The following is a 15,869-nucleotide window of genomic DNA, read 5'->3' as shown; positions in this document are numbered from 1 at the left end:
CTCTGACCCGTGCTGTGCCTCTGCTAAGTGCACACGTGGGCACGCATCTCATCAGGCTGCACGTGCCTCTTCCCTGCCATCAGTGAGGGATGGCACGGAGACACAGGTCCACAAAAGCAGACTGAGGCTGAAATATTGTTCACACCATTCAGTGGAAGCAAGGTCCCTCAGTCGTTTGCCAAGGAGTTTGGTCTGCTGCCCTACCACTGCATCTTGGCCACACACTGTTCACAAAAGGGGAACCCAGACATCACCCTGCTCTTTTCCTTCACCCCAAACCTCGAGGACACCCCAGTCCCACCAGCCCCAAACTCAGCCCCATGTGCCACCATCCCCATATGTGGCGATGCCCACAGCTGTCCTTGCCTGAGCCAGTTACAGCTATTGCTCTTTAAGCCACTTAACATCCTTAGGTTCAACCTATTAGCAAATGCCCTAACAGCAAGAGGCTGTTCCTGAAGAGGTGGTGAAACTCAACCTCTTCCCTTTCCCTTTTTAAAGTACAGCTTGGAAATGGGATCAGCATCTGGAAGCAGACGTGAACCGAACCTGGAGAAGGAATGAGAGGAGCGAGGGAGGGAGCTGAGAATGAAGGCTGAGGGCGAGGTTTCACATTACAGCTGAAGGAGACTAATAGCTCACCGCTGCCAAAAAAGGGGGGGGGCCATTTCCACCTTTCCTTCATTCCCCACCTTTCATTTCTGGCAACACAAACCTCACCCCTCCTGCGCAGCAATGCTGGTACTAGCCTGAACCTGGTGAGCAGGTTCAGTTCTCTATCCCAGGAGAAAACTATTCATGTTTTTTGCTGTTTTTTTTTTTGTTTGTTTGTTTTGTTAAATACACAAATATTATTGACCAAGTCCATTTTCAAAAAGTTGCACACACTGAACCCATGCACACCAGAGTGGCACAAGGGCACAGCTCGCCCTCCCCTTCTGGACAGAACCAGGAGCCAGGCTGCAACAAATCCCACCCTCAGCTACATGACAGTGTGGTGCCAGCACAAAAGATGGGGCCGAGCCAGAAAGCCTGCCATGGATATGTTTGCTAATAAGCATAAAACATAAAGTTTTACCTATAACTAGGTTCTACCCACCTGAACTAAGGAGAGAAGGCAACCATGAAGGTAAAGACTGACACTCAAACTGAACAGACCCAAATCAGTTGAAAATATGAGCAGCGCTGCAGGATTTCCAATAATAATTGTTCCCCTTTTTAAATTGGACTCCTATTATCCAACAAGATGGCTGCCTTCATCACTATGCTCAGAAATGTCTGTTTCCATTACAAATTTAACAATTAGTTTCAGGGTGCTCGCGGTAAAGCATTTTTCTTTCCCCATCAGCTCTACATCAGATGAACAAATAATGCAGTTCTCTTCGATTAAAAAAAAAAAATTCAAGCCCATATTACTTCACTGTCTTTCTTCCCTTCCACCTCCTCAGCTCAATTACTAAAAGCAATTTACAGACAATAAATGCAACTTCACAGCTGCTTGTATGAAACGTTCCCTTTATTTTATAGGCGAGGATACAGTCTATACAGAAATTAATACCACCGAGGTCTGCTTCAAAGCTGGATAAGGAAGAGGAGCAGACAAACTTAAAGAATACAGATTGCGCCTGCACACCAGTAAAACCAGTAATAAAGGGTTAAGGATGTCACCAGAGGGATGTGAATTTCATGAATGTATCTGCTTAAATACAGCAACAAACAAAAGCCCGCTCTGGGGTGTTGCTTTTTTGTTTTATTCTGTTTTTATTAGCTTCGTGCATGATCACCAGGAATGAAGAATCTGCAGCTGAAAACCACACACATCATTTCGTCAATGGAGATCTGCCAGCCAGGAGAGCGTCCAACGCTTTATCACAGCCTCCTGGGCTTTGGCAGGGCCAAAAGGAGCAAGAACCTGAGCCCAACGTTAAAATAACCGCCTGTGAAAAAGCACGGGGAGTAGCACCACTAAAGAGAAGGAAAATAAAATATGCAGGCGCTCTTCTGATGCTAACTGCTCCTCCAGGTTTAATAAAAACACACAGCCAACTTTTCTTCCTCTGCGTGCTCCTGCAGCTCAGAAGCACCGCGCAACCCAGCACACCCGGCTCCCCCAGAGCCACACACCATGGCAGAGCCACCCTATAAGAACCAGGGTGGTGGTGCTGGAGACAAAGCAGCGTTAATTTTGGTGCTATCTTATCACATAGCCTGCGTTTACCACCAAACCTAGCACCCCCAGGTCAGTAAACCCACACGCTCCTGGACTCCTCCACCCACTCCGCAAGTCCTCTCCTGGCATCTTTCCTGCTTTGGCCAGCCACTCTGCATTTCTTTATCCCTGACCAACACAGGCTGTTTTTTGTACAACCACAGCCCTTGAAAAACTAATTCAGGATTAAACTCATTTCTAGCCTGCATGCAAATACCCGGTGCACTTAACCCAACGGGGCACTGGGGCTTCTCTACAGTGACCAGCTCAAAACCTCAAGCTGCATCACACATGCATTAAAGAACAGACAGGTGTCAAGAAGGACCAGAAAACAACAACAGAAACAAAGTCAGCACGAAGGAACTGGACTTGCAGTGTCTCTCACACAGGGTGAGCTGGGAAACACCGCACCATTTCTAGCAGGGCTGCCATTTTCTGCCTCTTCACCGCAGCGAGTCCAGATGTCTGCGCCCCTTCCACGCAGCCCTGCCACTGCAGCCCAGCACTACCCCACAAAATGGCTCCTGAGACGCAGCCACCACAGGAGGCCCGGCACACAGAGCCCACGGCCCACATGCACCTTCCATGCAAGGCCTGTGGTGCCCACGTTCCCCCAGCAGGGCAGCAGGAGGGGACCGACAGCCTTTTGGGTGCTTGGAACTGGTACCGAGTGCTATCACCGAGGTCCAAGCCTCCCCATCCAGGCCCTGGAGCCCAGGCTCCCCCATCCAGGTCTCCCTGCCCAGGCCTCCCATCCCCTCAACCTCCAGCCAGGCCACAGCACCTTCCCCTCTCCCAAATGGAAGAAACTGCAGAAGGCACGAGCAGCTTGGGCTGAGCATATCCTTTCTGAGGCTGGTGGAAGCTGAGCAGCTGATATTTTTCTAATACAAGGAACATATAAGATGCCTAGAATTTGATAGCTGCTTTTTAATTAAATTGAAATAAGTAAATCACAACCCGTTGCCATGGAGAACGAACAGACACAGCCTCTTGACTCCAGGGCAGGATCAAGCAGGAGAGGCAGACAAGGCTGTGAAATTAAAAACACCTATTTTAAAGCAAATGGTCTTGATAATTAGCAAAAAATGTGGCACAGGGAAATAATATAACCATATGGCAGGAAGTGGTTTTCAAGGTGAACTACAAAGCTTCTTTAAATAAATGAATAAATTGCAGGAGCTGCCAGGTCATTTTCAGAACCATATCCACACGACTAAACGTCATTTAAAAATACATAGAAAAAAATAGTAATTAGCTCTTCTTTTCATTTTCCTGCCTATAGTCTACATCTGTGTTTGTTCTTATTTTTAGAGACTTGTTTCAAATGATTTATGTTTGCACCTATTTGCAGCTACCAGCGAGCCATCAAACTCGCACATTTTCAAAAGCCTTGCAGATCACCCTGGAGCGAGAACCAAGTTTATGGGATATAAAACCTTTTATCTCTTGCTCGGTGTCATTACACAATCCTGGCCAAGTCATCTGACACTAATAATCACTCTGAAGCCACGCGGGACCACTGTGACTGCCCCAAAGTGATGCGGGCAGACCAGGCACATCGCACATTAGACCCCGTGCTGCCCCCTTTGCATCAGCAGAGCTTAGAGGGGCAGGGCAGGCAGCTGGGCTGGTGCCAGGAGCCTTGCATGCTCCCTTTCCCTGTAGTTAGTGCAGCCCACAGGGCAGACAGTGTGTCCCATGCCTTCCTGCTCCCACACTAACGTGCTTCCAGCTGCATGGAGGGGGGCTGGGTGGTTTGTGCTGCTCCTTAGCATCTCTGCAGACAAGGTATTTGTTACATGGCTGCTCTACCCTTCCAAAGCACTGCTGCTCTGCTCAGACCTAAAAGAGGCACAGCCAGAGGCTCCCTTGTTACCTTTCTGAGCCCAGACAGAGCAAACCTGAGCAAGGCTGCCCAACAGTTTTGTACAGCTGAACTGCGCCAAATCCATACGAGTCTAAAAATACTTGAAATAAATTCTACCTGATGATTTGGATTCAGAAATGTGCCGTGTGTTTTCCTCCCAAGGGAACAGACAGACACACTAATCTTCACTTCAAACCTCCTGTCTGCTCCGGGGGAGAAACCAACCTTTCCTCCTCGTTTTTCGAGGACACAAGTTGTCAGCCTGTCATTAGTCTTCCAAAGCCACTAACGACCCACACCAAGCACGCTGCCAGATCCCAGTTCCAGGCCCTCACGGCACAGCTGGTTACATTAAGAACGGTCATATTTTCAGCACTAATCAGCAAAAACCAAGCTGGTTATTGACAAAATCTCTTCTGTTCCCCACCACGGCTGTGAACGGAAGGAATTTGGGATAGGTGCTACAGATAAAGGAGAGCTGGAGGAGAAAGGCGCAATTAAAACGAGTACTGTCTGCTCTCTGCTTCACCTCAAGTTTGGAGCACTTGCTGCTTTAACTGCTCAGTAAGATTCACAGCTTTCATCACGAACAAACTCAAGGCCCATCTGCATGAAGATGGGCACGTGCCGAGGGGGCCCACCCCGGCAGCGATGCAGCTCTGGGCAGACCCTGGGGCACGCACAGCACATCCTGCCCTGCCTCGTTCCTCCTCACCCCTCAGCTTCGCCACTCTCGAATGCAGGTTTACAGCAGCGCGGCCAGCCCCGCGCCTTCCCCTGGAAGGAGCTGCGGTTCCTTCCCCGTTCCCACAAGCCAAGATAAGCGCCCAAGGGGAGCCGCCAGCCCACAGGCACTCCCAGTCGGATGCAGCCAGGCCTGGAGGCGTTCAATCCCCGCCGGGCGGCCGCTTGCCAAGCGGGGAAAGATGCCGCTGGTGCCCGGGAGCGCGTTATTTCAGCATCACGGCGGCGAGGGTCACGGGCCAAGAAGAAAATTGAAAAAGGAGAAAACAACGAGACACGCAGAGAGCTGCTCCCTTCGCAGCGCCGTCCCACGCCGTGCACACAAAGAGGGCTGCGGGCCCACCGGGCTCCTCCCGCCCCGACCGCACCGCGCAGGCGGTATATTGGGAACGGAAAGCAGCCGGCGGGCGTCCAGCCCTCCAACTTCGCTGTCACCCCCACGTCGCCCGCCGGCGGCAACTCCGAGCCGCGGTCCCGCGGGCAGCGCTCCGAAGGGGGAGCGGCACTACGGAGCCGGACGGCGGTGCCCTGCCAAAAACAGGCATCACCCCAACGCTCGGCCCCAAAGGTCACGGCGGGCGGCGGTGGGAAGCGCACAGCCCGCTCGGGGACAGGCGGCGCGACCAGCCGAGCCACCACCACGCGCTGGGCGACCGCGGACACCCACGCAGCGTCCTCCCAACACCCCCTCCCCGCAGCCCCGCACGGGGGTCGGGGCCGCTCCGCGCAAACCACCGGTGGAGCACGGAAAGTCGCCTCCAGCGGGTGCAGGGCAGGGCTATCCCGGCCCGCCGCTCACCTGGCGGGGCGGACGCTCACGGTGCCATCGCGGCGCGGGGCTCCCGGTTCTTTGTTGCGCGGCGGGGAGCGGGCGAGATCCGGTCACGTCATGTGACCCTCCGGGGGGGGTCGGCTCTTGCGGCGCCGGTTTGTTTTTTTGTTTTGTTTTTTTTCCCTTCCTCCCCTCTCTCCCTTCCGCCCCCCCCGCCCAGGCCAGGCCCCGCCGCCGGGCGCGGGTGTCAGGCCCGACTGCTGCCGGCGGAGCGGCGGTGGAGGAGGAGGAGGAGCCGCGGGCGGGAGCGCTCCTCGGCGGGGCGCGGGGGCGGGATCCGGCGGCGCCCAGCGCTGCCCACGGCGCGGCGCGGCACGGCACGGGGCACGGCCCGCGCGGGGCTCGGCCGCCGTCCTTCCGCAGGGCTTTGGAGTCAGCGGGAGCGACCTCTGTAGCGGCGAGGCTGCGCCTCCGGTGCTGTGTTCGGCTTTGGGCCCCTCAGTGCCAGGAAGATATGGAGGCGCTGGAGCGTGTCCAGAGAAGGGAAAACAGAGCTGTGAGCGGTCTGCGGCACAAGTGTGATGGGGAGCGGCCGGGGAGATGGGGTTTTCAGTGTGGATGGAGGAGCACAGGGGAAACCTCATTGGGAACGGCCTCAAGTTGCACCAGGGGAGGTTCAGGTTGGATACAAGGAAAAATCTCAGAAGAGCTGCGCAGGGAGGTGGGGGAGTCACCGTCCCAGGAGCTGCACCAGAACCGTGTGGATGTGGCACTGAAGACACAGTCAGTGGGCATTATGGGGGTGGGCTGGCCATTGGACTGGATGATCCTAGCTGTCTTTTCACCCTTAATGATTCTGTGATTCAGTGATTCAGTGATTCTGAGAAGCAGCCTCCTCACTGCTCCCGAGACTGCTGCTACACCAGCACTGGCTTTAGTGGCGCCGCAGCTAGCACAAAAACATGGCACCCATGAACCAACAACCTACAGGGCCTCAAACTGCCTCTGCAAAGCTCGCAAGTGCCCAGCAGCCACCCAAAGCACAATGAGGAGCTTGGCTGGCCCCATGGGCACTGCTGTGCCCACCTGTGGGGAAGGCTCCTGCCCTGCAAGGCCACCACACAGCAGCAGCATGCAGGCATGTCCGCTGCAATACAGACACAATGGCAACGAGCAATTTTAGACCATCGCTTTTCAAGGGATCTGGTTTATTTGGTGTTTGTCCAGTGCACCCAGCATTACAAAGGGCTGGCAAAGTCTCTGACCACGTCAGCTTTCTTGCAATTTATTTTTACTGCTCTTTAGTGTCTCTAACATAGCATTCCCTCTCCCTTGATCATGTGCCCCCCATAGCAACAATATCCCATGCTGAAATCCAGACAGAAATTAATCTTTTAAATGACTATCTCAATTTGAAAGATTTTTTTTCCTACTGCCTCTCCCCCTAACCTTCCACCTCTCCCTTTCCCAGCTCATTACGGGAAGCAAATCTGCAGATGAAAACACATGAAATAGAACCAGATCCCGCCAAAGCATCAAACGTGAAATATGCCAGTGCCGCTCCACAGACAGCATAATCAATGCCCTTCTTCCCACAGCAAAACCACCGAAATTCTTTGTTCCTGCGCAGAGTTGTCCCAAATCTACAGTTCATCACTTCATCCAGCAGATGCGATACCCCCACAGAAGCCATGTGAGTGAAACCAACTAATTGCCATCTGAGAATGGGCACGTACAGACAGACAATAAAGCAGAGGAACACGTACTCATCATTAGCAGAATGTGTCAGAAAATAACAACCGAGGCTCCTCAGTCCTTATCCCAAAGGAGACCAGTGTAAGACTCCCAGAAGATAAATCTCGACCCTCTCTTTGCTCATGGTCCAGCAGAGAGCCGTCAGCTTGTCACTCACTCCTGCTCACACGCCTTTGCGCTCCGTAGGTGTTGCTTTTTTTTTCCTCTCAAGTGGTCAAATTGATTAATATAATTAGATTAAACTAAGAACAATTGCATCTAGCCTGTAGTTAGCCTGAATTTTGCTGCTTTCTGTCAGATCTGATAAAGAGACCCTGAGCCCAATAGCTTGTTTGCTTTTTCCAGCCGTATCAGCTGATCTAATAAAAGATATTACCTTTCTCCACAAACCTTGCTTCCCTGGGATCTTCAGACCATCACAGCTACGACAACAACACTGCCTTGGCTTTTCTAACCGATCCTTCCCCATTCTCTTATCTATGAAATAGAATATGATCAAATGTATTTTGTTCTGTAGCGATTCTTATGCTGTTTTCATAATCATAATATTCATGTACCATCTAAGACTACATTAACTGATCTGAGTAACATCTGTCACATGTGGGGCTTGGTTTTCTTTGTCTTTTTTCTCCCCCCAGGAAGAAAAGGATGCACAGAGCAGTGTTTTGGTTTTGTGAGTTGTTTGGTTTTTGTGGTTTTTTTTTTCCTCCCCTCTATTCTTGTTGTTCTGTATTCATACCAGGGAAAATGAGGACGATGGCAATTTCTCTGCTAGACTTTATTTCCCAGGGAAGTTAATTTCAGAGTGTCGAGGCACCCATAGAAACATGTCTCCTGCACAAAAGGAACGATAAAATATGTTATACCCAACCGAAGAAAAGCTAGTCTGTGTTCTTGACATCTGGGACAGAAACATCCTAAAAAAAAAAAAAAAAGACAAGCATTTCCCTTCCTCCAGAAAAGGAGTTTCAATCCGTGGTCCTAAAGCCCCAGCAGATTGATTCAGATTATTAACACGTAGGCCAGTGCTCCACACAGCTATAAATAGGAATATCTGGAAACCAAAAGGAGGAACGTACCTTCTGATTGCACTGAAACAGACCATTATGGGACAGCTTGGAGGCAAACAGTAGAAATGAACTATTTCATGCACACACACACAGAGCATTTCCTCCTGTGTAAGCAGCCATGCTGCCATTCCTCAAAGAGGAACCCTGAGCAATCCCACGCATCTGAGAGGCAGAGGTACAACATGCGAGCAACTGAAAGGCAGGAACTGAGGTGAAGAGAGGAATCATTTGTGCTCAAGTACTGAAAGCAGAAATACCAGAAGACCTCAGGGAGACAGTAGACAGCAGATTTAATATGTTTTTGCAATGTTATATGGCAGCAAAAATCATGCAGTTAATTTAATTTGGGGTTGTAAAGGCAGAGACCTCTTCTCAGAGATATAGGCAATAGTCCCATTTTTTAATATAGCGGTGAGACCACGGTTTGAAGACATGTTTAGATCTGGACAGCTCAGTACTAGCTAGATGTCAACGACTTGGAGGGAAACAAACAAAAAAAAGAACATAAAATGATAAAAAAGCTGGAAGGGATTACAGTGTGTGTAGGTTGGCCAAGTAGCAACCGTGAAGAGCATCATGGGAATTACGTATGGAAACTTCAGGGGTGCAGAAGCACCAGGGAGCGAGAAAGACTGCTTAGGGTTGTCTGAGGGAGTGTAAATGATATCAATGTAAATGAAATTAAGCAAAAGAAGTATTAATCTGCAAATCTGTGAGACAGTCCCAGAGGAGCTCCCATCACCCGATTCATAGAAGACAATCAAGAAATAGTGACTGCAGGAAGGGATTAGGTGGGGACAGTGTGCCTTGGGGATGTCCCACTTCTGACCATCTAACTGCTCGCTAGCTGCAACATTTGCAGAGCAGGAGGTCTCAGTTGTGTACATGAGGGGAAATTTTCTCCATAGCATTGCTGGAGATACTTGAAGACCAAAATAACCATCCTTAGTTCCAGCAGGTAGCTGTGCTCAAACTGTGTAACAGTGCTGTGCTCAAAGGGATCTAAGGGGTGATTGCATCCTCAGAACGTTTCCCTTTCACCACTGTGATTTTCTGGAGATGTCACTGGCTCATCATCTGGTAAGGACAGCGGTGACAGCACTCCTGATTTTTGTGTTGTCGTTGTGACAGTTTCTTGGATCACACAGTCCTTTCAGTAGCTGTCCTGAGCAGCACCTACCTCCTCCAAGAAGTCTGTAGCATCCATAGATGGCAGCTAATTGAAATGGAAAAAAAAAAGAAAAAATCAGAGCCTTTATTATTGCTTAATTAGAGGAGGGAGATCAAAGTAACCCCTTTTCTAACACAGTAGGAAAGCCAGCCTGAACTTGCACCCATGCCACCTTTATAACACGTTGTGCCACCACAAAACAGGAGACCTACACCACACTGTGTCCAAGCAGGGGCTGATGCACCGCAGTGCTGTTCATCCTGAATGTGCCACACACACAATGCTTAAAAAAAAAAAAAAAAAGCCAGACAATTTTATAAATGTTCTGTAATGAGTATGAACATCTTTTCTTTCCTTTCTGGGTCTCTATTTTTTTTAACAACACCCCTAGGGAGGTGTGTGCAGTGATAATTATCAGTCCAAGAGTACACAAAGCACACAGAGGTATCATCTGTAATTGTTGACCTTAAACAGCTTCTCTACACGTAGCAATGTAATGATCTCTGTGAAGAAAACCTCTCTACTTATTTATTAAAATGTATACTATGGCCTAACACACACAAGCAAGCACAAGTGCATTAATATCTGAGTTTTGTCCTGTAATTAACTGCTGAAGCACACACTGAAACGAGTCCATCACTCCCCTGTATCTTGGGGACCTCCGTCTGCTTCACTCACACTGCCTAATGGCTGTCTCAGGACGCCGCCTGCCACAAACCTCTCTGGTTTCATGCACTTACCTTGTGAGGATGGTGTTTGTTTTTTGTTTTTAATCAAGAGGGAAGTGTTTTCTTCTTTCTTTTAAAGGTAGCTTTTCTCTGGAGGTAGGGCAGGCAGTGTCAGCTCTGAAAATTCAAGATTAATCAAGCAATTAAGAATTGATATCTAGTGACTTATCATGACTAGAAATGAGAGATGCTGCATTCATTTTGGCTCTCCGTGAACCCAAAATAGCTAACCTGATTTTTATGGACAGCGAGATTATTTTAAATCTACTGGGGAGGAGAAGAAGAGCTACAGCTCCCTTATTAAACTGATTTCTCCAAAACCCACACCTGCGTTTCGCACACTGCCTAGCAGAGCAGGGCTGCACAGAGCTGTTCTGAAGAGCCGCTGTGCTCCAGGCTCAGACCCTGCCTTGACCTCAGTGAGCCTGAAAGCCTACAGAAATCCCGAGGGAGCAAAAGCTGAGCTGAAGTTTTACTTTCTCTTCCCCACGTGCTCCCACAGCACAGCCCTGTTTGAATAAATAACCCAACCACGCAGGAATTACATCACATCACGGCCGTGGTTTCTTTCGAATGTTCAAAAGAATGGCAAGCATTCCCATTCACAGAATGATCACAGCACCTCCCCTTGCATCTCAGTCTTCCCCAGCAGCTCAGAACTGGGGCTGAGGGCTACCCCATCTTCTCTTCCCTGAGCAGAGAGCTGTGACGAGCCACGGCCATTTGCTCTGCCTGCCCTAAGCCCTCTCCACCAGCCCAGGAGATCCTTCAGCAGTTAAGACCTGGGATGGATGTGCAGTAACTCATCATGTCCCCTCCATAAACATTTATTTGGGGAATTACAGCATAAGTAATTGGGCTTTCCATGGTAATTTGGCTTTTACGAGCTCTCCTTATTGCCAAAATGGTGGATACCTCCATAAGAGAGAGCAGTAACTTCTGCAGCTCGGTGACCTCCACAAGCAGACCTCAGCCAGGCAGATGGAAGCCCGATCAATACCTGCACGAGAAACCAACAATGAAAAGCAGAGCTCTGCTGAAGACTCAGGAACAGACTTTTCTCCCTCATATTTTATAAAACTGAAAAGAGCTTAATTCCTGCTTGCCCAGCTACTGGCTCCCACCTTGACAACCTGATCTGAATAAGAACGTAGGAAGCTGAATTTGCTCCTGACTTTATTTCTGACCCTCTGCAATTTTGGGAAAGTCGTTTAACCTCCTGAGTCTCCATTTCCTCGTGTTTGAAGCTGAAATATCATACTGAGCCTGGCAAGGACACTTGACATCTTTGATTTTAATGGCATGTGTCAGCGTATGGCACCGCTGGTGGCATTACAAGGCTAATTCCCTTGCAACTGCAGTACAGGTATTTTGGGTACAATTATTACTCCTGGGAGTGCTCAGAAATCCTTGCCCCAAATTGTAGGCCTAACAGACTTTCAGATGGGATAGAAAACAGAGGCTCTAACTGGTTACCTAAAGACACATTTTGAACTAGCCCATATGTTAGCTTTTCCATGATCATGCTGTTCCAATTTGGGCGATTACATTCTGACTGCTTAAAGCAGGGGAAGCGACCTGCCAGGCCCTACCGGCTGTATATCCCAATCTTCATGTGGCCAAGAGCTATGAACACAAGCCACATATTTCAGAAGGAAAAGTGGAGCTCCAGGAGATGCACTTACTGATGTAAGCGGGTGTAAAGGAGGGGAACCTGTTCTGTCTTCATCACCTCTTAGGCGCTGGTGGCGGTTGGGCCGCAGCACAGAGCTGTGCAGGGCCAGAGGCACTGGCCATATGGGCAGAAGGCAGCCCCGGCTGGGGCGGCTCTGCGTGGCACGAGGTGCCCACCCCGGGAGGCTGGGGGCCGCCAGGGGCACGCGGACAGGCAGGGGACAGGAGAGGGAGCAGAGAGGACCTAGTGCACCATCTGGTGGCTTCACTCACCGCCTTCCCTAAATCCCTGACGCGCAAGGTCACAGCCCTTGCATGGCGGAGGACTGGAGAAACACCAGGCTCTGCCAAGAGACCGTCCAGCAGGAAGATGGGATTCCTGCCCTTGGCCCTTTGGGCATCGCTGGGTGAGACAGGGGTCCAAACAGAGCCATTCCTCTTGGATGCTTTTCAGTTAAGTGCCTCCTTTTATAAAGATGCAGCCCCAGCTGGGTCTTTAGACACCTGCCATAGAAGTGTTTAATATCAACGATACTCCTGAGAAGGGAAAAGAAGATGATCAGAAGACAGAAGCAATGAAAACACATTGGACAACACATTGGTCATGCGTTTTGTTTCAGTCACCTATCACTGCAAGCTCTTTGTTGTGTACAGATAAAAGGCAAACATGGTTGACGTATTACATACCAGAAAACAGTACCCACGTAAGAGTTTGCTCACTGCCAAAAAGGATGGGAACGGTGAACTCGTGCTCAGCTTTATGCTTTCTGAAAGTGGGATTTGCTGGAAAGTGTTGTGAAGCGATTGTTCGAAAGGGACTAGATGACCTCAGTGCCACCACCACCCCTGAGAGCAGTGCCAGGTAAGACAGCACGGAGAGGATCATCACAGTGAGAAGCTGCATCTTAGGACCAAAAGCTCGCTCTTGGTACAGAGGGTAAAGGGCCCTTAGTTAATATGGCACCTCCTTTACAAGAGAACAGCGCATTTCTCACCTTGCACCACTGCTTATTTTGATAACGTCTCCACTTCCCTGAAATCCTGTCAATACAAAGGTGTAATTTCTCCTAGCTTTCCCAGTGCCTGGGAATCAAAGATTACAGCACTGCAACCTGAGAGCATGTTCTGTGCGTAACAGCAGCATGCTGGGGAAAGCCAGCAGAGCTGCGGCCCTCAGGGACACCGTTTTCAAGAGGAATTCATTCTCAACATTCAGTTTAGGAATAAACACAATGAGTTCATCATCAAGTCTCACTTGTGCAGCGCAGGAGTAGATAATCCTTATATTCTCTTCTTGCTATTACGTTTCATTTTTATTATCTGTATTGTTCCACACTTAAAAACAGTCTCTTTTCCTCTTGCCAGCAGTACTCGTTATCTGCATCTATTCTGAGTCCATAGAGCCAGGTAAGACAAAAAGAGCAAACGACCGCCTTTTTTTCTGAACAAACCTTTGCTACAAGGAAACCGTATCAATATGATATAAATTACATTCACTAGTTCCTCCTACCTGTGCCAGAGGGCATTCCCTCATACCTCCTTGGAAAACTCTGTACCATTTAAAAACAACTCTTCTCTCACCGTCTTCTCCTTTACACCTTTCTCTCTTGCACACTTTGGGCAGCTGCCCACGGTGTGCGGTGCTGGAAGTGATACTAGCTCCAGGCTACGCAGCTTCCAAGCTTCCTTTTTCTCAAGCAGCAGTCTTTTAGCCTCGCAGAACCAATCCCAAACCCGCTGAAATCAACACAGCAACTCCTCTTGACTTTGACAGGCTCTGGCACGCAGCCCAAATCCCCAGACTTTCAGCATTTCTTGGGCATTTTTACTTTTCCACTTGATTGATCGGAACCGGTTGGGATTCGTTCAGTACTTTAGCACTGACTATTCTAAAATAGCCTTTCTATTCCAAATATCATTCTTCTGTTTCATTTTAAACACCTTCTGCTACTTAATATATAGAATTGTTCAGACATAAATGTAAGGAATGCTGTTTAATAGAAAGGCAAAGCAAAACAATTCACTGCAAAGTGAGATCCTTGCCAGGAAATTTGCAGCACTATTATTTTTAGCACGTATAAAATTTAAAGGAAGCAAAACACAAAAAAACAAGCAGCATTATTTTGAAAGCTTAAACTTTGCATCTCAACCACCAGCTTTTCTTCAGAATAGTTTATTGCCGTACTATAGCATATGTATATTTCATCTCATCATTCCTTCAGATTTGTTAAGGAAAGGAAATATTATACCTGCACGATCCCCTGTTTTTGTTTTTCTTTTCTGCAAATTTTGTTTATCCTAATTGCTATTTCTGGTCACATATGTAAATTGTTGAGTTCAAAAATTTCTATTTCTAATTATCGTGATCACTTAACAACGGGAAGACAAGTCTTGGTGAGACACACTGCCTATTTATTGCTCTTTCTGAAATGAATTCCTCAACACTGGGAAGAGAAAAAGCGTTTTCCTGTGGTTAAAGCAAGTCCAAATTGCATGTTTGAAATCTCTTCTAATAAAAAGAGCAAAGCAATAAGCGGATTATCTCTTTAAACATAGTATAGGAAGGTTGGAGGCCCTGGAGACATTTTCCATAGCCTCTATCTCTGATGCATAGCAACATTATCTTCAACTAGAGAGGGTCCTATGACCCTGGAGCTCCGTTTTAATTTGATCTTCTTCTTTAAAGAGGTTTCTATGATTCCTCTCAAGTTATGCTACATATTCTTATTTTGGGTTGGTTTTGTTTGGTTGTTATTTTGTTGTTGTTTTTTAATCTGAGATAAAACAGCCTCAGCTTTTTGATCTGTTGGTTTGATCGTGTTATATGGATATTAAACATAACCTTTTCCCTACCAGAACTACAGTATGCATCAGCACAAAAGTTAGGCAAGTTCCAGCTGACAGGAAAAAGAAGAGCTTGGATAAAAAATTCACCTCGAGGGTGCCCCTCCTCACTCTGGTCATTCTAAGTTTGACAACTAGTCTATCTGGACAAATAATCTATGAGGGAAAACAAAGCAAAACAAAACTTTGTTCTTTGTTGGGAAATACTGGCCAGCTGAAACAAAGGCAAACCTACAGGTCTTAGCAGGGCAGAGATACCAAACCTCCTCCCACAGAAATTCAAAACCCCAAACACTAGGAATGCGCATTGCCAAAAAGAATAGCAAACTGGGGAGCTCAGCTCAAACTTCTCTGTGCTGAGATGTGGCCCCAGAACTGTTTAGATTACACAGCCCAGCAAAGGCGTTCCCTCAGGTTCCCAGCTTTTCCTTATCCATGTTCTGGAGGGGACATTGCTGCTGGGACATGTTGCCAGGCATGGATATTTTCTCTGTCTTCCTCAACTCCATTTTTATCTCTGTTCATGCATCCATCCCTTGCCCGCTACTGCTGATATTGCTGAAGGGAAAGCATTTATTCCAAGGCACTGATTTGAGTCAGTTGAGTATGGTCACAGCAGGCATCTGTGACTACTTGATGGGATTAGCAGATTATGAGAAAGCATGTTTCACTGTGGGGTTCCTGAGAAAGGAAAAATGAGCAGGTGGATGCTTGGATCTTCGTTAAACTATGCATGAGGCCTGATGGCTGTGTCAGGAAGGCCGTAGGCTCAGGATCAGATGGACTGCTGCAGGTCGGGATTCAAAGATCAGGCCAGCAAGCAGGGAGGTCTCTGGACTGTGATATCACTTACAGAGGATCAAGATTCAAGTATTTCAGCCAGGCCAGGTGAGAGAAACCTGCACAGATCCCATCTGCACCATTCTTAAGATATGTGCGACTGCTCGACAAAAAACAGCTTTTCTTTCTCATCAAACAGCTTTTCTGCAAAATAGCTTGGCTGCATAAATACTGACCAAGCCCCCGTGGGAT

General features: G+C 48.4%; 1 protein-coding gene across 4 annotated transcripts in view; it reads right to left on the bottom strand.

Annotated features, from left to right (window-relative positions):
- TCF20 (transcription factor 20) overlaps positions 1 to 5,865 on the bottom strand; it is a 112,578-nt gene extending 106,713 nt beyond the window's left edge. For all 4 annotated transcript variants that reach the window (XM_065742802.1, XM_065742806.1, XM_065742807.1 and 1 more), the window contains exon 1: positions 5,623 to 5,865. The gene's annotated coding sequence lies outside the window, so the exon portion shown is untranslated. The remainder of the gene's footprint in view (positions 1 to 5,622) is intronic.
- Positions 5,866 to 15,869: the final 10,004 nt, after the last annotated feature.

This window comes from Cyrtonyx montezumae, unplaced genomic scaffold (genome assembly GCF_038088225.1).
Source record: "Cyrtonyx montezumae isolate F1298 unplaced genomic scaffold, pur_monq_1.0 scaffold_3, whole genome shotgun sequence".
Taxonomy (NCBI): Eukaryota; Metazoa; Chordata; class Aves; order Galliformes; family Odontophoridae; genus Cyrtonyx; species Cyrtonyx montezumae.
The sequence above is the reverse complement of the archived record's forward strand: the minus strand, read 5'-3'. Positions and strand labels throughout refer to the sequence as shown.